Genomic DNA, 23,748 nt, shown 5'->3' with positions numbered 1-23,748 from the left:
CCAAGTGGAGAAATCGGAACATTTCGACATATTCTTCCATTCGAGTTCAGTAGTGGGGTGACAGCAGCGGAAACAGCCAGAAACTTTTGCACCGTGTATGGGGATCGTACCATGGGATAGAGGACGGCAAGGAAATGGTTTTCTAGTTTTAAGGAGGATCGTTTTGACATGAGTAACTCACGACGTTCAGGAAGACCTTTGGGGTTCGATGAAGGGAAGGTGATTTAAATGCATTAATCCACATTGATCGACGTCTGTGTACTCGGTAATTGGCAAATGTGATGAAATGTAGTCATTCTACCATCGTGCGACATTTGCATGCAATGGGGAAAGTTCAAACATTGGGTGTATGGATATCGCATACTCTATCTAGGCCAAAATCACAAGAATGAGCTTGCTCGTCTTCAATTGGTTCGTGAACAATAATGGCCATTCCTATTCTCTATCATTACTAGTGACAAGAAATGCTGTATGCTGACGTAAGGAAAATAAAAGAATGGTTGAGTCCAAACAAAGCAGTAATTCCCCGTACAAAGACCTGGGCGCATCCACAAAAGATAATGTTATGCATCTGACGTAACATCAACGGTGTGATGCACTACGCCGGCCGGAGTGGCCGTGCGTTTCTAGGCGCTACACACTGGAGCCGAGCGACCGCTACGGTCGCAGGTTCGAATCCTGCCTCGGACGTGGATGTGTGTGATGTCCTTAGGTTAGTTAGGTTTAAGTAGTTCTAAGTTATAGCGGACTGATGACCTCAGAAGTTAAGTCCCATAGTGCTCAGAGCCATTTTTTGTGATGCACTACGAATTACTTCTCCGAGGTGTATCCGCCAATGCTGGCATTTATTGTCAACATTTGAGGCCTCTCGTGGACGTGTCCGAGAACGACGACCAGGAAGAATGCGTGATGAGATGCTTCTCCACCATAACGCCAGCCCGCACTCTGCTAGATAGACAAAAGAGGATTTGGGCTGGGAAGTCATTTTGTACCCACCTTATTCACCTGACCTTGCAATCTCAGATTGTCACCGTTTCCTTTATCGGTCACCCTTCCAGGAACTTCCTTTTTGGATGAAAATGAGCTCCGAACATTGGTCGGCAAATCACATGTTTCGTACACTCGCGAAATCGAAAGGTTTCCCCAGACTGTTGTAAATAGTGAAGGAGAATATATTGTTGACGGCTAAATTTCTATTATATCTGTTGTGTTTATTAAACTTATGGTGAAACGCTACGAACTTGGGCACCAACCCAATGAAATGGAATTGCGATCCCTTTTTTAAGCAACACGCTTCATATTCCTGTACAGTCTCTACTTGGTCACGTCCGATTTTCGCCTGTTTGCAAAACTTGAAGAGCACCTTCGAGGACTCCACTTTTACAGTTATGAAGCGGTGCAAACAGATTTGATGTTGTGCCTCCGTCAACACAGGCAAACAATCTACAGTGACAGTATCAACCAATTGGTGTCCCGATGGGAAAAACATGTTCGTCGCCAGGCTGACTATGTTGAGAACAGATATGTAGACTTGTAGAATAAAGATATACGATCTTAATAAGGTTTGTTTTATTTAAAAGCTTAAGAGTTTCTTTATAAAAAATCGGAAGCATTGCTCTTCACCATGCCATTGTAGAACAACTTTAATTTTAAATGAAAACGTGAACCTTAATCTAAATATAATTCAACACTTTCTAAAGTCAGTCCTCATAGAAATTGTTGACTGATTTTTTTACCGATCTTTTTCAATGTTGGCTGTAGTATGGCAGCTTTCCATATTCAGTTTCAATATTTCTATATTTCGAGCACCATTTATCGAAGGATTACTGCGAAGATGGTTCGGCACCCAGTATTGACAACAAACACTTGGTATTTTTGCAAATTTCTCTGTGAAGATTACGGAAAGCATGGTCTGCACTTCCGGATGAAGGGGCCAGTAGAAAGCCCTGCCAGCACACTAATAACGCTGGTACTTGCTTTTAAATACTTACTCCTGTATTTTCTGTGCTGAAGAGAAGATGTGTTTCGATGCGGAATATGGCCTGTCGCTGAGCTGCTGTATGATGAGTTGGTTTAATGCAACCGGATTGTGTGTAGCCAACAATAATAGCTAACCTGCATTGTGGGAGTGACAGATTCAAAAGGCGCAACACCCTTCTATGTTCCACTTTCTCGTGGGCTTCAGCTGAAGTCTTCACACAAACACCTACCTCGCAAAATTTGTAAGCTACAACTAGCGAGTGTGCAAACGGTTGCGTTAACACGTCATGCCAACACGACCTGTAATTAGACTGGTCAGGAGTTTAATATTAAAAACACAATGGGCACCAGACGCTGATATTACGACAGAGGCAGCGATTTATTTTTGCACACCTTTTTTCTTTCTCTCGTTGCCATGTTAAAATTAGCTTCTTTTTTAAAAACACAGCAGGCTTTACACAACATCACCTCACTAACGTGCTAAAGCTGTCGCAGTTGTGCAGAATCGTGAGACAATCTGCTATTAATCAATCAGTTGAGGACAGGTAAGGTCAATAGCTTATGGAAGGCGCAGTCTCGTTCTGTTGTTACGTACCTATACTTCCTCTCATTTCACTAGCCACTGACGGGCCATAAAATAATTAAATTATTTCACTTAAAAAATCTGCAGTAGATAAGAGTGAACATGACCATCTGCAAGCGGCGTAATACAGTTATGTTTCTGTTTAAACATAACATTTTACATTTGACACGCCGATGTGGGTGATTTTCTTGATAATGGGAAGTGCGCTGGCAGTGTCAGAGCATAACTCTATTGAAACCTGTCATCCAATAAAACGTTTTTTTAGCGGTCTTGGCTGGCAAAGTGTTCTTCAGTTCTCATACATTGCAGCTGCCCCCCCCCCCCCCCCCCCCCCCGACTGACCATGTCGGGAATGTGTATTATCAGAACGCAGTTATTCCCATGTTTGAGAGATATCCCTAACACGATTCACATTTTTCATGAAGGTGGCAGTTTAGCCAATGTGTAGTTTTTCTATTGAGTCAAAAGTCTGGCAAATGCTGTCGCAGCCATTTCAACTTCTTTTGGTGACTTAAAAGTGGCACAGGTGTGAAAAACCACTCGTGCCGCTGAACAAGCAGAACATTGCCCCTATTTCACGTTCCACGCAACGAGTAGAAAACAGCACTGTCCTTAATGGAAATAGGCGCACGACCTGATCACTCAGTAGCCATTGCCCTTTGCAGCTTTCAAGCTGGCTCAAGTAAAGGGTACCGTGTCCAGATTAAGAGCATTTTCATGTTACCTGCAACACCAAACAAGACTTCTGCATCTAGTACGAGTTTTTCAGTGCAAAGCCTGCCGGTGTAGGGTTCTATCGCGCTCCTAATACCACTCATGAGCTCATTGCTGCGTGGAGTGTCTTTACATCGTTGTCACTAGCATTACCCGAGACATAATATGGGTTTTGTTCAAGCATCTCCCTTCTATAACGACAACACATCCTCTGTTGATATGCTACATTTTACCGTTGAAATTGAAAAAGGATGTTTCATTAGTTGTTGACTTTAGACAAGCAGGTACACGTAGTAATACACGACATATTAGCGTACAAGCAACAGATGGTACATAAAGTTCGAATACGTAATCAGCATATGAAAAGAGTTCTATACAAGTCACAGACCATTTACACTACTGGCCATTAAAATTGTCACACCGAGAAGAAATGTAGATGATAAACGGGTATTCATTGGACAAATATATTATACTAGAACTGACATGTGATTACATTTTCACGGAATTTGGGTGCATAGATCCTGAGAAATCAGTAGCCAGAACAACGACCTCTGGCCGTAATAACGGCCTTGATACGCCTGGGAATTGAGTCAAACAGAGCTTGGATGGCGTGTACAGGTACAGCTGTCCATGCAGCTTCATTACGATACCACAGTTCATCAAGAGTAGTGACTGGCATATTGTGACGAGCCAGTTGCTCGGCCGCTATTGACCAGACGTTTTCAATTGGTGATGGATTTGGAGAATGTGCTGGCCAGGGCAGCAGTCGAACATTTTCTGTATCCAGAAAGGACCGTACAGGACCTGCAATGTGCGGTCGTGCATTATCCTACTGAAATGTAAGTTTTCGCAGGGATCGAATGAAGGTTAGAGCCACGGGTCGTAACACATCTGAAATGTAACGTCCACTGTTCAGAGTGCCGTCAATGCGAACAAGAGGTGACCGAGACGTGTAACCTATGGCACCCCATACCATCACGTCGGGTGATACGCCAGAATGGCGATGACGAATACACGCTTCCAATGTGCGTTCACCGCGATGTCGCCTAACACGGATGCGACCATGATAATGCTGTAAACAGAACATGGATTCATCCGAAAAAAATGCCGTTTTGCCATTCGTGCACCCAGGTTCGTCGTGGAGTACACCATCGCAGGCGCTCCTGTCTCTGATGCAGCGTCAAGGGTAACCGCAGCCGTGGTCTCCGAGCTGATAGTCCATGCTGCTGCAAACGTCGTCGAACTGTTCGTGCAGATGGTTGTTGTCTTGCAGACGTCCCCCTCTGTTGACTAAGAGATCGAGACGTGGCTGCACTATCCGTTACAGTCAGGCGGATAAGATGCTTGTCATCTCGACTGCTAGTGATACGAGGCCGTTGGGATCCAGCACGGCGTTCCGTATTACTTTCCTGAACCCACCGATTCCATATTCTGCTAACAGTCATTGGATCTCGACCAACACGGGCAGCAATGTCGCGATACGATAAACCCCAATTGCAATAGGCTACAGTCCGACCTTTATCAAAGTCGGAAACGTGATGTTACCCATTTCTCCTCCTTACACGAGGCATCACAACAACGTTTCACCAGGCAACGCCAGTCAGCTGCTGTTTGTGTATGAGAAATCGGTTGGAAACTTTCCTCATGTCAGCACGTTGTAGGTGTCGCCACCGGCGCCAACCTTGTGTGAATGCTCTGAAAAGCTAATCATTTACATATCACAGCACCTTCTTCCTGTCGGTTAAATTTCGCACGTCATCTTCGTGGTTTAGCAGTTTTAATGGCCAGTAGTGTAGAATGAGTCATGGATGGGAAGAGTGACTTAATTGACTGTAGTACCCTTTGCATTAATTGACTAAAGGCATTATGTCCAAGTCTCGTAATTTACCACCATCACAGAGAAACAAGGGCCTAAACGACACGTGGAATACAAGTCGCACTCGAGCTAGTCGTAGCAGATACTTAAAGTGAATCAATGAAAAATTAATCGTGAAATGCAAGTAAGTCATGAATAATTAACGAACCCGTATTGCAGATACGATGCTGTCAAATATGTCATAGTAACTTGCTCAACCTCATCATTCACGCTCAAAGCCTGTTCTTTTGGTAACCATCTGAAGGTCTCGGCTGTGACTGAAGCTGCAGCAGCTAGTGTGCGATACGACGAGCCGGCTGGCGCCTGCCTGCTGGATGGGCTGTTCCATTCCAGCAGATGCCGTGCTTTTGGAGGCTGCGACACGAGCAGGAAGGCGGTGGGCGGGCAGACTGCATAACGGGCCAGCGCCTGGAGTTACCTGTCGCGTGGGCGGCAACTCCGCCGGCTTCTGATTAGCAGAGGTTCTGGCGCCATCTCCCGCTGCAACAGTGTCGCCAATTCACATTTGACCACAGCAAGTGAGCACCCCTTTCTATTCCCAACACACAATGCATATGTAGAAGAAAAAAAAAAGACTCCCCAACAAATAACACAGACTGAGATTCCTACTTGGACCCAAATGATTTCTCTACGCACTCATCACGATTCGATTCAAGGTTTCAATTCACAAATACAGAGTGGTGTACGAAATGTGTCACTATTTGTTTCGTGCATAGCTTACGACTCGCACTAGATGTTCCGTTGAGCATCTCAACAGCGGTAGCAGTAGAGCTTGGAGAAACAAACGAGTTACTAAAAGACACGTAATTCACGATACGTCACTAGGAGGCTAGTGCTTACGAGGGGCGTTTGAAAAGTCCGTGAAAAGCCCAAAAGATGGCACCACCGGCGCATATCGAAGTCCGTGAAAAGCCCAAAAGATGGTACCGCCGGCGCATATCAAAGTCAGGTTTAGTTAGTAGCACACCAAGTTTCAGCCGTATTGGTGTATTTCTTTGTGTTTGGCGTTCGTGTGAATCAAGAAAGTCGAGTGATTGTCAAAAAATGGACGAAAATGAATTTAGTGTTGTATTTAAACATTACTTTTTGAAAGACAAAATGCCTCAGGAGACTAAAGAGAAGCTTAATAAACATTACAGAGACTCTGTACCTTCTATTAGAACAGTTTATAAGTGGTTTAAAAATTTTCGAAGTGGCCATGTGGGCACAAGTGTTGCTGAACGTTCTGGGCGCCCTGTGGAGGTTACGACTTCAGAAATTATTGATAAAATCCATGATATGGTGATGGATGGCAGAAGATTTAAGGTGCGTGATTTTGCTAGTGCTGTGGGCATCTCGAATGAACGGGTACATAATATTTTGCATAAACATTTAGACATGAGAAAGCTATCCGCAAGATGGGTACCGCGATTGCTCACGCTTGACCGAAAACGGAATCGTGTGAAGTGTTGCGAGGATGGTTTGCAGCTGTTCGGGAAGAATCTGCAGTACGTTAAGCGTCATTTCGTCACTGTGGATGAAACATGAATATATTACTATACTCCTGAGACCAAACAACAATCTAAACAATGGGTTACCAAGGGAGAATCTGCACCAAAAAAGGCGAAGACCATTCCTTCGGCCGGAAAGGTTATGGCGACAGTCTTTTGAGGTTCGCAAGGGATAATCCTCATCGACTATCTAGAAAAGGGTAAAACTACACTCCTCGAAATGGAAAAAAGAACACATTGACACCGGTGTGTCAGACCCACCATACTTGCTCCGGACACTGCGAGAGGGCTGTACAAGCAATGATCACACGCACGGCACAGCGGACACACCAGGAACCGCGGTGTTGGCCGTCGAATGGCGCTAGCTGCGCAGCATTTGTGCACCGCCGCCGTCAGTGTCAGCCAGTTTGTCATGGCATACGGAGCTCCATCGCAGTCTTTAACACTGGTAGCATGCCGCGACAGCGTGGACGTGAACCGTATGTGCAGTTGACGAACTTTGAGCGAGGGCGTATAATGGGCATGCGGGAGGCCGGGTGGACTTACCGTCGAATTGCTCAACACGTGGGGCGTTAGGTCTCCACAGTACATCGATGTTGTCGCCAGTGGTCGGCGGAAGGTGCACGTGCCCGTCGACCTGGGACCGGACCGCAGCGACGCACGGATGCACGCCAAGACCGTAGGATCCTACGCAGTGCCGTAGGGGACCGCACCGCCACTTCCCAGCAAATTAGGGACACTGTTGCTCCTGGGGTATCGGCGAGGACCATTCGCAACCGTCTCCATGAAGCTGGGCTACGGTCCCGCACACCGTTAGGCCGTCTTCCGCTCACGCCCCAACATCGTGCAGCTCGCCTCCAGTGGTATCGCGACAGGTGTGAATGTAGGGACGAATGGAGACGTGTCGTCTTCAGCGATGAGAGTCGCTTCTGCCTTGGTGCCAATGATGGTCGTATGCGTGTTTGGCGCCGTGCAGGTGAGCGCTACAATCAGGACTGCATACGACCAAGGCATACAGGGCCAACACCCGGCATCATGGTGTGGGGAGCGATCTCCTACAGCGGCCACACAACAGGTGATCGTCGAGGGGACACTGAATAGTGCACGGTACATCCAAACCGTCATCGAACCCATCGGTCTACCATTCCTAGACCGGCAAGGGAACTTGCTGTTCCAACAGGACAATGCACGTCCGCATGTATCCCGTGCCACCCAACGTGCTCTAGAAGGTGTACGTCAACTACCCTGGCCAGCAAGATCTCCGGATCTGTCCCCCATTGAGCATGTTTGGGACTGGATGAAGCGTCGTCTCACGCGGTCTGCACGTCCAGCACGAACGCTGGTCCAACTGAGGCGCCAGGTGGAAATGGCATGGCAAGCCGTTCCACAGGACTACATCCAGCATCTCTACGATCGTCTCCATGGGAGAATAGCAGCCTGCATTGCTGCGAAAGGTGGATATACACTGTACTAGTGCCGACATTGTGCATGTTCTGTTGCCTGTGTCTATGTGCCTGTGGTTCTGTCAGTGTGATCATGTGATGTATCTGACCCCAGGAATGTGTCAATAAAGTTTCCCCTTCCTGGGACAATGAATTCACGGTGTTCTTATTTCAATTTCCAGGAGTGTATTACCGGTGAATATTATTTATTATTACTGGATTATTTGAAAACCGAGCTGCAAGAAAAACGCCAGCGATTGGACCGCAAAAAAGTCCGTTTCTACCACAACAAGGCACCAGCACACACCTCAACAGTTGTGGTCGAAAAATTAATGGAAACAGGATTACAACTGGTTACACCCCCCCGCCACCCCCCCACCCCCCTCTCGCTATTCTCCAGACTTGGCTCCCTCGGACTACTGTTTGTTCCCCAATTTGAAGAAACGGCTGGTGGGACAAAGATTTCATTCAGACGAGGAGGTGATTCAGCAACTAGTAGCTATTTTGCAGACTTGGACAATTCCTATTATTCGGAAGGGATCAACAAATTACAACGGCGTTGGACGAAGTGTGTAAGTCTAAAAGGAGACTATGTCGAAAAATAAAAATGGTTTACCCAAAACGCGTAAGTAGGTTTTATTTTTACGCAACCTTTTTAAACGCACCTCGTACTGAAAAAAAAAAAATGAGCTTATGGCATTGGTGGCCGGGAGACCCCTCGCGGGACCGTTCGGCCGCCACTCCCCAAGTTCTCTAACGCCACTACGGCGACTTGCGAGTGAATCAGATGAAATGCCAGTGAAAGATTCACAACACCCAGTCATCTTGGGGCAGAGAAAATCCCTGACCCCGCCGGGAATCGAACCCGGGACCCCGTGCGCGGGAAGCGAGAACGCTACCGCAAGACCAAAAGCCGCGGATTGCATAGTTGACAATGGACAGCTAGCAACGCTGCAGCGTTCGGCAGTTGCGTTACTTTTTCATGAAATGGAAGTTCCTGTTGCGATTCAGAGGCGGTTTCGACAACAGTTTAACACACGGCGAGTCCTGTATGACCAGTTTGCACGGTACGGATCAATACTTCGACCTCGGCCAAAGATTCTTTGTTCGCCGTAGAATATTGAAGCTGTACGAGTTGTTCTACAGAGAAGCCACGGCAAATCCTGCAGAATGGCAGCATTGCAACTGGGCGTACCCAAACGCTCCGTTCAGTGAATTCTTAAAAGTGACCTCTGGATGTATCCAGACAACATGAGTTCCGCTCACCAAGCTCACTGCAGAACACAAGCGACAGAAACTACAGTTTGCCCGCTAGGCGGAGGACAGGGGACAATGTCTCAACAACATTTTATTTGCAGAAGATGCGCATTTTCGTTTGGACGGCACGGTTAACAAACAAATTGTACGCTTTTGGGTTACCGAAAATCTGCAAGTACTTCACGTGCGCAACATCATGCTCCGAAGCTTACAGGCTGAGTCGCAGTTTCCAGTCACAGACTTATTGGATTTATTTTCTTTGAAGAGACTGTGAACAGTGCCCGCAATTAGAGCATGCTCCGCAATAACTCCGTTCCACGGAATTTTGCTATTGTGTTGGCCTTCAACATGCAGTGGTTCATGCAAGATGGAGCAAAGCATATAATGCAGACACTTACACTAGCGTTTGGACATGCGAGTCATTCCACACACATATCCAGGCGTTTCAGTGACCGACACTTTCGACCCCCAATAGTCAAGACTTCTTTCTCTAGGTGTTCTTAAAGATAACAGTTTTCTCGAAACGTCCACATGATTTAACGGAGCTCAGATGCCTTATTCTTCAAATTTGCAATGAAATCAGAGAAGACGTGTGCAGTAGGGTTATCGCTAACATCGGTGTTCGTGTGAAAGAAGTTACGATTCAAAAAGGTTGACATAATGAGCATGCGCTGAGTTAGAACAGTTCTCCACAGTGTTTTCCATGGTACTCTAATGTTCCTTAGAGTTTGTCTTGGCAGTAAAACGTTTATTCAAAAACAAAATGGTGACAATTACCGTGTGCCACGCTGAACCTCTGTTCTAATCTCGGAAACCTCAAACGAATCTTGTGCCCTTTATGAAGTAATAATAATAATAATTTCTCGTCTAACTTGCTGTGACAAATTCGGATAAAATCTCAATCTTTCACCTCAAGGGGCAACGGTCTTGCCGCGGTGGATACACCGGTTCCCGTTAGATCACCGAAGTTAAGCGCTGTCGGGCGTGGCCGGCACTTGGATGGGTGACCACCAGGGCCACAATGCGCTGTTGCAATTTTTCAGGGTGCACTCAGCCTTGTGATGCCAATTGAGGAGCTAGTCGACTGAACAGTAGCGGCTCCGGTCACAGAAAACCATCATAACGACCGGGAGAGCGGTGTGCTGACCACACGAAAAGGCCTGAGGGGATTGCATAAAGGGCGTCAATGAGACCACTCCTTCCCATGTGACGTTCATTCCCACACATTTCGCCGTCGAAAACGACAATTTACAATGTGATGAGCAATAGCACGACTTATTGACAACGTTCGACATTGCTTTCACTCTTTGGGCGTTTCAGTCCTACTCTAAGGTCATCGTGGGGCTAAAATGCCACTGAAGGTGATTCAACCCCTTCGGACTGCAGTACGACCGCAGTTTTTTCTCTAGTATACAGGGTGTGACCACTAGCGACTGTTCAAAGCCATTCCAAGAAATCTGAACTTGATCCGAAGCAAGAAAGATGTTTTATACTTTTTAATTGCTTCTCTGGCCTGATCACAATGGATTGGTGTGCTACATTATCATGCGCGTGAATAAAACGGAAATGGTCCTTCTAATAGCCCCCCCCCCCCCAACCACACTAATAAGTGGTATAGAACGGTTTGCCTAACCTTCAGGCATTCACTCTTTCTCATTTTATTTATGCACATAATGATGTACAGCACCCCGCCCCCTCCCCTCCCAACCCACCCGTCATGACGCCACAGGAGGGGGCGAAACAGAATCTCTCAAAAAGCATAAAACCTCCTTGCTGCATCAGATCATGTTCAAATTTCGTGCAATGGCCTTGAACGGTCCCTAATGCTTCCATCCTGTATACCAGAGCAAAAATTGCGGCCGTACTAAAGGCCAGAGTGAGTGGATCGCGTTCAATGGCGTTGCAGCGTTGGAACACCCAGAGGGTGGAAGCAATGCAGAACGCTGTCAAGAACGTCGTCCTGTTGCTCGTCGCACTGCAAACTGTCGTTTTCGATGGCAAAATGTGTGGGAATCAAAGTCCCATTGGAAGGGGTGGTCTCATTGACACCCTTTATGCAACTCCCTCAGGCCTTTTCGTGTCGATTCTGAAATATGTGAAGTCTCTGCCATCCATAAGGAGAGCGAGTGATTTCAACGCTCGTTGTCGCGATTATGACCTCCATCGCGTAAGTGGCAAAGGAAGGGGTGAAATGTGGGTAAGAGGAAGTGTGACGCCATTCCCATCGTGTGACAAATGGATGGTGGCGTTAGACAGAACTATGGTGAAATTGGTACCAATGTGACATCTTTAACCCACTTTAAAAGTCTCTTGAACTTGTGAGATGTGGCCTTTTTATCGCATGTGTCGACAACTTGCTGTTTGCAGCTACGCTGAGCGCGAGAGCGACGTCGCAGGGTGTCACGCTTTTGTATTATTACAGAGGAAGGTTGTAGGCATCTTTGAGCTACGCTTCGGAATGGGAGCCAATTATGGGGTTTCGAAAAAGTGGCACTTTCATTTTGTTACTGAGTGTATCAAGCTAGAATCCTAAACAAGGAATCTGACGTCTTGCAGCCACCCAGGTAAATTGAAGAAATTTTCCCACTTGTTAAAGATGATAGCGGTCTGAGAGCACCAGATATTTATAACCTGCCTTGTGAGTGTGGCAGTAGTTGCAAGGGACCGTCTACAAGTGCTGTTACCTATCGTGGGTTGAACTTCAACACCTTAAGGACAGGAATTTTTAGAAATCAGTTATGGCCGGGGACAGTCTAATAAATGAAAGCGAGAACAAGTTCGAACATACGGCAATTCTGGCTCACACTTCGGACTATTGCGACTCAATGATTATGAAAGGCGTGGAAATTTTGTTATATGATGACAGCTTCAATAGATACACCGTCTATGCACTTAGCAACGCTTGGAAGCGTGCATTCGATAAGTAGCACATATGAAGAATTTGCATTGTTAACAGCGTGATACAAGTGGTGGCGTAGCAAACGGCACTGGGCGGAGAGCGCAAACATTGGCTAATGTATATAAACTGAAGGCGCCATTTCAGCATGTAACATCTCCGTGATGTCATCATGATCTAGCCAGTCAGATGTCGTCCTCTGGGCTTAAAGGTTTCAGGACCCCTTACGATGTTGATGGCAGTCATCGAAAGCTGGGATTTTATCTAAAGTCAAAGGATAACTTTTTAGCAATTACTAATTTTCTTTACTGATCGATTACACACACAGGCCAGACGTCTCGTACCATCAAAGATCACTGTCGGAGACACGAATGGAACACTCGATTACTGCAGTCCAACAAGTCAGTACCTGTAGAGCACAGCCATATCGGAATTACACGGAATGAACTGCGACTGCCAAAGCCTCTGGCACAAACTTCCGGGACTGTATAGCTAAGTAATGCACCGAGACTCGAGCAAGCAACCAGCCGAAACGTCTTGCAACCATAATGGTCTGGCGTCGGATGCAGGCAAAGCAGTAGTGGGCGATATTCTAGGGCGCATATTTGGGCGTGAAGCGAGGACGGAACAATGAGTCCTAACTATTGGGTAGGGGTGGGAGGCTGTAAATACTGCCTTCCCGCATCATCCTCTGCCCTCGTAAGGCGACCACTCCATCAGCGCACCTGACGAAGGCTACGTGATCGCTAGACGAAGTATTGTGCCCGATGGTCACCGAGATCTAGTGACACATCCATGAATTATCTTCTCATACGTTAATAGCGTCTTATGGGACTGTAATAGGTCTTATAAAGACCAAACGCGTTTCGCTTTATTTTGCAACATCTAAAGTGGTCACTCTAACAATATGGATTTTCTCATAATTTTGTTTGCTAGGATCATGAAAATTTCTCATGCTTTCACTTACTACTACAAACAGTGTTAAATTTATTATTATCGTTAAGATTTCTTTGTATCTTACTTCATTCCCCATGCTCTTCTACACGTATGTGGTACATTTTAGCAGACAGAACTTTCACGAATGCTAAATGTATTCATGTATTTTTTCTTGTGATAGATCAATGCCACCCCGACATTTCGTGTACTTTGTTTTAATATTGCGGGACACATTCATCTTTTGTTCGGTTTTGGTGGTAGCAGGAGCGTCTGGTACGGTTTTGTGTGTGTGTGTGTGTGTGTGTGTGTGTGTGTGTGTGTGTGTGTGTGTGTGTTTGTATGTGTGTGTGTTTGCGTGTAAGGAGAGTTAATATGTCCTAAGATCTGTGTGTGTAAATTACAGTCGCCAAAGGCTGTACTAACGTATATTACTGCGATTGCGGGAGAAAGAGGCCGTAAAACAGAAGACAACATGTATTTCCTGTCAGTTATTAAGTTTCATTATAATGTATCTATTGATATGATTATTTTTTCTTCGTATATTCATAATTGAAACTGACGACTTGGGACGTCAGGTAGTATAATATATGTTAAGAGAAGATGAAATTCCTTCAGCTGCATTAAGGTGTTGGTTTTATTGGCAACTAGTTTCGATGTTGTTACAACATCATCTTCAGGCCCATACTTGTTGACAGCAACTGTATGTGTCTAACACCGGTAGTCAGTGGTGAGATAGGCGTGTACCATGCGGAAGGCAGGTAGTAACTGATATGAAGTTTTGCCTGTAGATGATATTGTAACCACATCGAAACTAGTTGCCAATAAAACCCACACCTTAATACAGCTGGAGGAATTTAGTCATTTTTAACACAGATTATTTTATTCGTCACCACTAAGATGATCGTGTGATACTGAAGGAACGTTAGCTACTTATAGGCATTTTTCAAAACCGCCAATGACGTGACCGAGCAAGATGACAGAACAATAGCACGGCGCATATTAGCGACACATGGCTCATGGTCGTGCGTTGGGAAAAGGGGGCGGGCTATTGTAAAGGTGTCTCAAAAATACTTTTAGGATCTCTGGGAACAGGTCCTTAAACCAAAAAAGAGAAAAACGTCCAGGGAAATCGTGCGTTTTCATTGTAATGAATTAAGAATAGCGAATGTTCGCGAGGTGGATTCCTGATCAGCAAGCGAAACCCACAGAAAACCTTGGCAAGAACCGTGGGTTGGAATTACTTTTAATTTGTTATGGCGAGGATTTCGTCCCATGTACATGGGTAGGTGGGTGGCATACACTTGCAAATCCTTAGCGTTTTCTGCAAATTTATTGCTAACTTCGTTCGCATAGCCAGACTTGACTACAACTTTCGATTCACCGGGATGTCGAGTATTAGAAGTAGAACGTTCCATTAAACACATATTTTCCATTACTGTTAAGAGCAGTGCACCACATTTTTTTGTTGTTTGTTTACAGGAAACAGGTATTTGTTCTGTTGTTGCGCAACATCTCACGTAGCATCACGAAAGAGGTGAAAAGCCGCCGCACGTGCATACGCAGGTGGACGTGCGTGGGGCGGAAACGCTTCTTCTCAGTCGGAGAACACAGGATGCCGCTCTGGCTTGCACAATGCCGAAACAGGCGGGCAGATGAAAGATAGCTGCAGGTGAAATGTGGCCAGGGGAAAGCTACCTGGAAGGTCGCTAGATGCAGCCGCTGGACCAGGGCTACTGTGGGAGTCCAGTCGCCGACATCCGCTGATGCCACGAGATGAGATTAATTCGGTTTCCAGCTGTTTCATCTTGCAAATTCTTTGGCTCCATCTAAAAGTCTGTTACTGACACTTCTCTTTTTTGTGGATGATGAATGAAGTTTTTATTCCAATATCTGTGTTTGCGTAACTTTCCGAGAGACCTTATGTTTCAAGTTTCCATCAGTCAGTCGCCTAACTAAAACATCCGAGAAGGGTACTGTACTGTTAGTTTCAACTTCCATGGCAAACAGGACATTAGGATTTATATCATTTAAATAAGAAAAGAATTTTTCCTTAGGGTTTTCGTCACCTGACCAAAACAAGAATGTATCTTCCAGAAATAGATACCAGCGATGTGGTTTCCTATTCACTTTTTGTGGAAGTCACTGTTCCAATTTTTGGATGTAAAAATAATTCTTTGCAGGACGCGATGGATTAGCCATTACGACCCCATCAATAAGGCCATAAAATAATTGTCCCAGTGGAATTGACTAGATGTAAAAAAAAAAAATGGTTCAAATAGCTCTGAGCACTATGGGACTAAACATCTGTGGTCATCAGTCCCCTAGAACTTAGAACTTAGAACTAATTAAACCTAACTAACCTAAGGACATCACACACATCCATGCCCGAGGCAGGATTCGAACCTGCGACCGTAGCAGTCGCGCGGTTCCAGACTGAGCGCCTAGAACCGCTAGACCACCGCGGCCGGCGACTAGATGTAAGCCAGCGTCTGAAAAGAGCAGTGAAATTCGGTAGGAAAACATCCGTTATACAAATCATAACTTAGTGAACTGGAATCATAATGAATAAAGACACTGTCGAAGCTTACAAGTATACCTTCAGGAGCCAAAGATAATCCTTCAACTTTCTCGATAAATTGACGTGAGTGTTTAACTTAAGAGTCACTTTTAGAATTGTATGGCTGTGAATAAGCTACCAGATATCTTGCTATTTGACTTGTTTTGGGAAGAGTTCATTGTTAGTATGCAGCCTGTTTAGTGTTGGAGTATATTCATGACATAGGCCACCTTAATTACGATTCGATCTCTGCTCAAAAAGCCATAGCAAGTGATATTTGACACAAAGTCCTTAGTGCAGCAGCGCCGTTAATATCGACACTCATATTTCATATGCAAGAAGGACTACTTGTCTCTGCAAGGATCTGAATTTGTCTAATTCTTCCGTCTTGGTCACAATGCGATATATAAATGTGTAAGGTAGTAATATTTATTTCCTGACTCATATGGAAAATAATCTTTAATAGCAGTCCGATTCATTGTGCACAATGCATTTGTTTTTACGTCTTCCATCGTAATAATATACTAAAGAGCATTAAAATGTAGTAAGTATCAATGAAGCGCACTTCCAAACTTGAATTTGCAGATGTTTAGCACTTCAACACAGCCGTACAAAATAGCTAGCAGTAACGCCAACTGAATGACATAAATAATGAAAGATTACGCAGTAGGTTTGTCAGTCAGAAATTGCATTTGCATGTTGTTTGTTTGTGAGACGGTCGTTTTATATCTCGTGTATGAAGAACAAACGTCTGGCAGCACGTCTCGTAAATCCACAGCGTCAGAATAGTAGCCTATTGATACTGCGGTTTATCGTTGCAGTTCTCATTGGTCATCACACGATTGTCATTCGAACGTCGAATCGATGGGTTCAGGAGTGCCATACACAGCATTATGCAGAATCTCAGTTGCCCCATGCGTCTAGCGCCCGAGAGGACCGACACATTGTGCACTCGGTTCTACAGAATTGTACAGCCACGTCACGCACCATGTTCCAGGAAACATGCTTGTTTGCTGTAAGACAAGCATCCACACTGACATTGGAATGAAGTTTGGAGCTCGAAGGACTGTCAGCAAGGTGACCGTTTCTCTTGACCCTGAGACAGGGGGAGAGGCTTAGCGACAGTGGTGTGGACAGTGGAGTGGCGCCACTTCTGCACTTCAGACGAGTCCCGCTTCTATGTACGGCGCCGCTATGGACATATCCATGGATGGATACTCCGAGCAGAACGAACGTCGCCAGACTGCATTTGCCATCGTCAAACGTGTCTAACATAAGGATGGCGGTTATAGCTGAACCAGTTGGTTTTCGGTTATGTTGTTGTTTTCAAAGCAAGTTCAACCTGTTAAAAATGCTCAGAATAACAGGTTTCTGAAATAACCATTTTCAGTTTTTTATTCCTACTAGGGGAAGGTCGGGTAAGGTGGCCAGGGCGGGACACTGCATATTTTTTTGTCCTGAATAGTGCTACTACCTGCCGCGAAGTGATCACACTAGTACTAATATGAATCATAGTTGTTTCCAGAGAGTTTGACTGAGAAAGCCTGTTCTGTTTTTTTTTTTTTTTTTTAAATACAGTATTTCCCGATTTTCAGCCGTCTGATCATGTCATTTATATTAAATTTGTTACGTACCTCACTTGTACATAGAGTAATAACTGTTTACCGTACCAATATTTAAACAAAGTCTTTTGGCCTCCAAAACTAGTTCCTTGTTGTTGCTTTCGCTTTGATAGTTTCTTCTGAGAATTGCTAAATCCGACGTGGTGACCGATTAGGAAATGTGGCCACGCTACTCTTCGGGAAAAAGTGGTCAAGATGTTTACTCAATAATAATTAGTTACTTCCGTACACCACGCATAATACTAGAGATCTTTGATGCACAAAGGCCTCTTCCGCCATTCTATCCTTTTGTAACGATTCTGAATTAGTCATGTTATTTAAAACCGTATCTGTTCCGTTAAACTTGACCTAATATAAAAAGTTTGAAAGCAGACTGTTCCAGCCGCTTTCAGACTGTAGGTCTTCGAGATACCTAAAAAAATATCGTAAAATGAGAACAACAAACATGGATGTTGTTACGATGGTACTGGCCACTTTTCCCCCCTAGGTAGGGAAAATGGACACTATGTAAGCCTATTGAAAAATGCATATAGCTATTAAATATTATTTTCTTTTTAAAATAAAAATGTTTGGTGTGGTACCTTGTAATACACAGATTAGTGTATGCGGTTAAGGTTCTATCAGTAACCATGGTTTGGTGAAAATCCAATATTTCTTAGAGTGGTCGCCTTACCCCACCTTCCCCTATTTCCTTTAACAAACACACTGAAAACTTTTGACTCCCCCAGTTTCAAGACACACACAATCAAAATATTACATTAAATATGCAAATTAAACGAAAACTCAGTCTCTCCACCGTTCATCGGTTTTCTGACAAAGTGATAAGTGGTTGAAGTCCACAACAAAAAGACCACAAGTATTCTGCTACTCATCCTACGTTTTTGAAACTCTGCTCTAAAATCATGTCGTAACCGAGGTTCACACAACTATTTTCGCACTAAAGGGTTAAAACTGAGACTGAAGAATTCTATTTTCTGTGTTAATCTGCTCGGTTTCGAGGGCTCCAAGCAGCCAAGGCGTATTATGTAAGGCACAAGCAGCAGTTCAACTACTTTCTACTTTTTTTAATTATTAAGTTTTAAATTTTATCCTTATATGATGTCCGAAGTTTGTTGTGACTCCTCCCATTTTTAATCATTCAAAGCGAATGGAGAATTCTGTTTCATTGTAACTGTGCTTCATAAAGTATTTCCATACTAGGGTTGATGATGCCGTTATATAATACAGCAGATGTCCAACGGCGACAGCGAGATACCACCATATAGTCGAGAGGGGCAAGTCTCGCGCACTCTGTGTACGTGCAGACCATTTAGTAGGCCACGCCACATGAAAACGGGTACATTACTTCTCAGCAATGCTGTACCAGTTCTTATGGTTTGTGTTTGTTGCTCGTTTCGGTCGGCAATGCTATTACAGTAGCACTGCTCGCTTTCCCCATTTTTTTATAACATCGCAATATTTTAAGGCACTGCAAATTTGTGATAAAAAATTACTCGTTTTTTGAAAAGGTTTATTTAAAAATAAAAAATTTTAGAACCGATGCTATGCCAAATTGATATTTCGGTTTTTTTACTGGGTTACTGGTGAAATATGAAAAACACCTGTTATAACTGGAACCAAACAAACAACGAAAAATAGCGGTTATTCAGAACTGAAACACCGGTATCGATTTCAACCCGTCAGTTTTTCTCATTTCTAGCCTGTAAACTGGCATATTATTCTACGTTGCAACTGGCTACACGTAGTGTTCACCTTTACTTCGAATAGCTAGTAATTTTGACAGCAGGCATTATATTTACTATATATTACGGCGTTAGCTGTGCGTTACTTTCGAGATGTCCGAAACGTCTTTCAAGAAGAAAACGCAAGACCGATAATGCTCCAGACTGTTCTGACCGACCTGTACACAGAAAATGTTCTGTGTTGTCCTGGCCGTGTTTAACGGTATGTTCTACTTTTGATGCCCAACAGTCCATTTTATCGAAAGTTGTATTCACGTGCGTCTGTACGAAAGAAGCTGGCAGTAAATCTGCTGAATACACTAGAGATTGCAAGTGTTTGTAACCTCCCCAACCGCACTCTCCCTCCCCCCCCCCCCCCCCCTTCCTACTGTCATCACTCACCCTCACTCACAAACACGTATGTATAATGTTTGCCTGGAAAAATTGTCACATCCTCGCGAGAATTAACTGAAAAGAATTTCAATCCCGGTTCCGACCGATCTTTTCTGTATCTTTCAGGCGAATTTGCCTCCCAAATATTCCCCGTTGGGAACCATCTTGCCCCTAATATCAGCTTGTTGGTATTTGTTGGATATAAATTGCTCAGAGGCCTGCACTGTTCTCATTAGCAGGAAAAGAAAGATAAAGAAAGGGACACAGGGTGAACCATTGCTTTAATGACCTTGTTGTCGTCGGAACGTAAACACTAATCTTACTTCTCTTCTTTTCCTACCACCTGTGTGTGGAATAGCAGCGGCGGCGCTAATTAGGAGACACACCATAGCTCTCTAGAACTACGCGCAATACCGTGACTGTTATTATGTATCGGATAATGGAGCACTGTAGGAGACCGTGTCTAATGTTAGGGAATCAAATTACTGATCTCTACGTACTAAAGGACATTTGCTTCGCGGCAGGAGTGGCCGAGCGTTTCTAGGCGCTACAGTCTGGAACTGCGCGGCCGCTACGGTCGCAGGTTCAAATCCTGCTTCGCGCATGGATGTGTGTGATTTCCTTAGGTTGGTTAGGTTTAAGTAGTTCTAAGTTCTAGGGGACTGATGACCTCAGAAGTTAAGTCCCATAGTGCTCAGAGCCATTTGAATCATTTGAACATTTACTTCATAAGTAATTTGCTTTGGGAAGTAGTTTTTCGGCAGTGCTTCAGTGAGCAGCCAACAGAGCACGTAACTAAAATTGTGTGCTACGAGACAACTCATGATACTCTATCGAGTAACGTGAATGTGGCTGTTGTGTCGGTAGCTGGGCCGACACCGTGAAGTTTAGATGGCTGAAAATGCAAGCTACACTAACGCTGTAGCCGATAGGGCACGCACGGCTAAAGCAGACGGGCGTGAAGTCTGGAACATGAGAACTTATAAATGAATAAGAAGAAAAGTATGTAGATGCTTATTACTTATCTTTTTATTAGTCCTTGGAATACATCTCTCTTGAATACTCGTAAGCTATAGGCACTGATACAAATGGCGCCTTGCGAGGTGGTCGCTATTAACTTAGCTGATGGCTATTCTGTCTCTCAGCTAATGAGAGCGAAAGGCTTCGTACAACTGGGCGGTAGCTAGGTTCTCGTACAACTGGGCGGTAGCTAGGTTCTCGTACAACTGGGCTGTAGCTAGGTTCTCGTCCAACTGGGCTGTAGCTAGGTTCTCGTCCAACTGGGGCGAGTCCACTCTCGTATCACGAGACCTGCCTTGGTGGTGGCGCTAGGTCTGCGATCACAGTGGGGACACGCGGGTCCGACATGTACTACATGGACCGCGGCCGATTTAAGCTACCACCTAGCAAGTGTGGTGTCTGGCGGTGACACCACAGTGGCCATTTCTCAAAAGCCTGGATAAATACCTTTTGCAGGAAGGACGGCACCGTGACGTGGAGGAAGAGTGTCACTGAGGTTCTGGAACGTACAGACAGGAATGTTGAGCCATGCCAACCCTAGTGCGATGGCCAGCTGCACTAGGTGTCTCGGCTGAGGGCCCATACGCTAACAGCCACAAAAAAATGGTCTCACAGATTCTCAAAAATGGTTCAAATGGCTCTGAGCACTATGAGACTTAACTGCTGAGGTCATCAGTCCCCTAGAACGTAGAACTACTTAAACCTAACTAACCTAAGGACATCACACACATCCATGCCCGAGGCAGGACTCGAACCTGCGACCGTAGCGGTCGCGCGGTTCCAGACTGAAGCGCCTAGAACCGCTCGGCACAGATTCTCGTTTGGGTTTTAACTCGGGGAGTTTGGTGGCCATGGCAGTAGCATACCTCTTCGAACCATGGAAAACTGCACGTAGGGTGGACCTGGTCAACAACGTCAGATGCATACCTGATCCTTGGGCCTTCCAGATTGAGGAGAGCAAGCAGGGAACGCCACGAAAACATTCTCTCGACCATCAAGCTCTGATGATTACTGCAGCGTGTTTACTTTCAGAGGTTTTATGACTTAAACGCTAACGGCCATCTGTCTGCAGGAGCATAAAACGTGATTCATCTGAAAAGGCCACCTATCGCCTCTCAGTGGACGTTCAGTTGCGGTATTAGCGTGCGAATTCCAGCTTTCGCGGAGAATGTCTGGGTGGATGAACAAGGCGCTTACCGTGGAGGCCCATTCGCAGCAACGTTGACTGAACGGTCGAGGAGACAGTGTTAGTAGCTCCTTGGTTCATCTGGGCGGTAGTTCCTCAATAGTTGCACGTCTATTGGCTCGTGTACATTTCCGCAGCCGTCATTCATCCCTGTCAGCTATGGCCTATGGTGCAGTGCAATTGCCTCGGCGCCAGTTTTGAACAGCGCGATTTTGCCATGCGTGGCATACTTTAACAACGGCGGCATGCGAACAGTTCAGAAACTATGCCGTTCCGGAAATGCTGTCACTCTTGGTTCGAAAGCCAATGATCATGCCCTTGTGGACTTCGGGTAAGTCGCTCTTTCCACATCGTTACAACGACTGCACTGCTTCAGCTGCCACTTGCTCTCTGTGAGTGCTATTTGCATTTTGATGTCAAACATGGGCGATGGTTATATTAATGAGGCTGGATAAATTTAATCCAGAATTAATATTTTAGTCCACGATGTAGTAGTACCCCTTTGTCGGTCTTCACCTGAGGGCAATTAATTGACCTTTTCTTAAACCCGCTGAAAACATCTGGTCATATGTTGCCGAGAGAATGGCATACCATCTCTCCCAGAGCCACTACCATTTATAAACTCTGGCGTAGCGTTGAAACAGCATAGAAATACACTCCTGGAAATTGAAATAAGAACACCGTGAATTCATTATCCCAGGAGGGGGAAACTTTATTGACACATTCCTGGGGTCAGATACATCACATGATCACACTGACAGAACCACAGGCACATAGACACAGGCAACAGAGCATGCACAATGTCGGCACTAGTACAGTGTATATCCACCTTTCGCAGCAATGCAGGCTGCTATTCTCCCATGGAGACGATCGTAGAGATGCTGGATGTAGTCCTGTGGAACGGCTTGCCATGCCATTTCCACCAGGCGCCTCAGTTGGACCAGCGTTCGTGCTGGACGTGCAGACCGCGTGAGACGACGCTTCATCCAGTCTCAAACATGCTCAATGGGTGACAGATCCGGAGATCTTGCTGGCCAGGGTAGTTGACTTACACCTTCTAGAGCACGTTGGGTGGCACGGGATACATGCGGACGTGCATTGTCCTGTTGGAACAGCAAGTTCCCTTGCCGGTCTAGGAATGGTAGAACGATGGGTTCGATGACGGTTTGGATGTACCGTGCACTATTCAGTGTCCCCTCGACGATCACCAGTGGTGTACGGCCAGTGTAGGAGATCGCTCCCCACACCATGATGCCGGGTGTTGGCCCTGTGTGCCTCGGTCGTATGCAGTCCTGATTGTGGCGCTCACCTGCACGCCGCCAAACACGCATACGACCATCATTGGCACCAAGGCAGAAGCGACTCTCATCGCTGAAGACGACACGTCTCCATTCGTCCCTCCATTCACGCCTGTCGCGACACCACTGGAGGCGGGCTGCACGATGTTGGGGCGTGAGCGGAAGACGGCCTAACGGTGTGCGGGACCGTAGCCCAGCTTCATGGAGACGGTTGCGAATGGTACTCGCCGATACCCCAGGAGCAACAGTGTCCCTAATTTGCTGGGAAGTGGCGGTGCGGTCCCCTACGGCACTGCGTAGGATCCTACGGTCTTGGCGTGCATCCGTGCGTCGCTGCGGTCCGGTCCCAGGTCGACGGGCACGTGCACCTTCCGCCGACCACTGGCGACAACATCGATGTACTGTGGAGACCTCACGCCCCACGTGTTGAGCAATTCGGCGGTACGTCCACCCGGCCTCCCGCATGCCCACTATACGCCCTCGTTCAAAGTCCGTCAACTGCACATACGGTTCACGTCCACGCTGTCGCGGCATGCTACCAGTGTTAAAGACTGCGATGGAGCTCCGTATGCCACGGCAAACTGGCTGACACTGACGGCGGCGGTGCACAAATGCTGCGCAGCTAGCGCCATTCGACGGCCAACACCGCGGTTCCTGGTGTGTCCGCTGTGCCGTGCTTGTGATCATTGCTTGTACAGCCCTCTCGCAGTGTCCGGAGCAAGTATGGTGGGTCTGACACACTGGTGTCAATGTGTTCTTTTTTCCATTTCCAGGAGT

At 45.8% G+C, this 23,748-nt stretch overlaps 1 protein-coding gene and 1 pseudogene across 1 annotated transcript in view; one reads left to right on the top strand and one right to left on the bottom strand.

Annotated features, from left to right (window-relative positions):
* LOC126416274 (tubulointerstitial nephritis antigen-like) overlaps positions 1-23,748 on the bottom strand; it is a 544,598-nt gene that overhangs the window by 411,125 nt on the left and 109,725 nt on the right. The gene's annotated exons all lie outside the window — the stretch shown is intronic.
* LOC126417852 (5S ribosomal RNA) lies at positions 10,260-10,377 on the top strand (annotated as a pseudogene).

The sequence above is a fragment of the Schistocerca serialis genome, chromosome 8 (genome assembly GCF_023864345.2).
Source record: "Schistocerca serialis cubense isolate TAMUIC-IGC-003099 chromosome 8, iqSchSeri2.2, whole genome shotgun sequence".
Lineage (NCBI taxonomy): Eukaryota > Metazoa > Arthropoda > Insecta > Orthoptera > Acrididae > Schistocerca > Schistocerca serialis.
This window is presented reverse-complemented; position numbering and strand designations above follow the sequence as displayed.